General features: G+C 25.3%; 1 long non-coding RNA gene across 1 annotated transcript; it reads right to left on the minus strand.

The window, feature by feature from the left end:
- On the minus strand, nt 1-920 carry LOC113559058. Its single transcript, XR_003405815.1, has 3 exons — nt 785-920; nt 620-705; nt 1-175 (listed from the first exon to the last, which is right to left on the minus strand). It is a non-coding gene; the product is annotated as an uncharacterized LOC113559058 (long non-coding RNA).
- Between the last annotated feature and the right edge of the window lie 1,159 nt (nt 921-2,079).

Raw genomic sequence — 2,079 nt, forward strand, 5'->3', positions numbered from 1 at the left:
TTACTAAAATTATTATAAAAAAAATACATCCTTTCGACAGTTGATTATCAGTTGAACTTTTTTTTGCTGCTGCCAAATATCCTCAGAGTTGAAATACAGCCGACACATTTTTATTCAGCTTTGTGACAAATTCTTTGACACCGGGTAGTCGATGATCCACACTAATATTCGATCTCTATAAAAAAACTTGTGTAAACATCAAATATAATTTAAACTTATGAAAGACACAATTTTGTTATTTTTAAACTCTGTGTTGGTATTCTTTTATTTTTGAATTTAAAACAATTTTAAATTTTATATTTATTATTTTTTCAGTTATTAAGTCCAAACAAAAAGATAATAGTGTAGTGCTGTTTAACTTTCTGTTCGGTGACCGCTGTTAAATCTCTCACACACTTTTAAGAATGTTAACTAGGAGTAAATATATTACTTAAATATAGAAAAAGACGCACTAGCTAAGTGATAAAAAATAAAATTGAATAATTTGTAATTTAGCAATATATCATTAAAATAAAAATAAAATAAAATTTAAAACAGTAGTATAGAACATTTTATGAAATCACAATAAAAACATACATAGTATTTAAGTAATAAATATAGTATACTGTACTACACCTACTACGGTTCTGAAAATCTACTAGATGTCCTAGGAGTTGAAATATAGGTGACAAATTTTCCATCAGCTTTATGGTAAATTTTTCTTCACTAATAAATATTATATTTAGTATACACTATACTGTATCAACTACGATTCTAAAAATTATTATATAATACAAAAAAATACTTTCGAAAGTTGATTTGAATTTTCTTTTTGCTGCTGCCAAACGTCCTCCGAGTAGGAATATGGACAACACATTTTCCATCAGCTTAATTACAAATTCTTCATTGGCGGGTACTCCTCCATGATCCAGCCAAATGTTTGGTTCCTATAAAACTTAAACTAATGTGCAGATTAAATGTAATTTAAACTTATAGAAAAAACAATTTTAATATTTAAAAAATCTGTATTTGGTGTTCTTTTATTTATGAATTTAAAATTATTTTAAATTTTATATACATAATTTTTCAGTTAAAAAATTCAAACAAGAAAATTATAGTCTAGTGCCGTTTAAATTCCTCACTCTCTTTTAAGAATGTTAAATCTTAAACAGCACAATAACTATAAAAATATAAATTTAAACATACCAAAAGATAAAATAGCTATGTGATACAAAAAAAAAATTGAAAATTTTTGTAATTTATCAATGTATCATTCAAATTAAAATAATAGAACACTTAAAACTGTAGTACTGTACATTATCTGAAAAAAATCATAAAAATTACATACAATTTAAGTAAATATTTATAATATACTGTACTACTGTTCAAAAAATATAGTATAAAACAAACACATCCTTGATATTCAGATGAGCTTCTTATTGATGCTGCCAAACGTTATCCAGGTTGAAATTATACAAGGATATAGCGTAATAATTCTAGTTTTTTTTTTTTCCTATATGATGACAATATCTGAAATTTTTTATTTTATTTTACTATTACTATTAACCACCCAAAGTACTAAATAGATCGTATTTGCTACAAGAATTCATGACAGAAAGAAAATAATCTATAGAATTGTAAAATCATTATAATATTATACATTTATCGCTACGTTCTGGATCTATTAAGTTGTACTAAATGACTATTTTATTCTTGGCAATTTCATGCATTGGACCATTGATCGGTAACCTTTCTGAAATTTCAAGCCACATTCACAAATTAAAAACAGTTTGCGGACTAGATAAAAATAAAAATTTCACATTCTTAAATTATTTAGTATGAAAAAAAATATTGTCTAGAACTAAAAAATAATAAAGTATAAATAAAAAAAAAATTTCACCGTTTTAGAATTTAAAACGGGTCGTGTATAATACCTCCCGGTTGCCGATCACTTCGTTGGACGATTGAAAATAAAATATAGGTTTAAGTCATCGGGGTAGCAGTTTAGCAGTTCGTACATGTCAATAAACATTTATTTTATGTATAAAAAGTAAAATTATTACTACCCTCAAAATTAACTTACATCAGTATCCTTTGACG

The sequence above is a fragment of the Rhopalosiphum maidis genome, chromosome 4 (assembly GCF_003676215.2).
Source record: "Rhopalosiphum maidis isolate BTI-1 chromosome 4, ASM367621v3, whole genome shotgun sequence".
In the NCBI taxonomy this organism is placed as follows: domain Eukaryota; kingdom Metazoa; phylum Arthropoda; class Insecta; order Hemiptera; family Aphididae; genus Rhopalosiphum; species Rhopalosiphum maidis.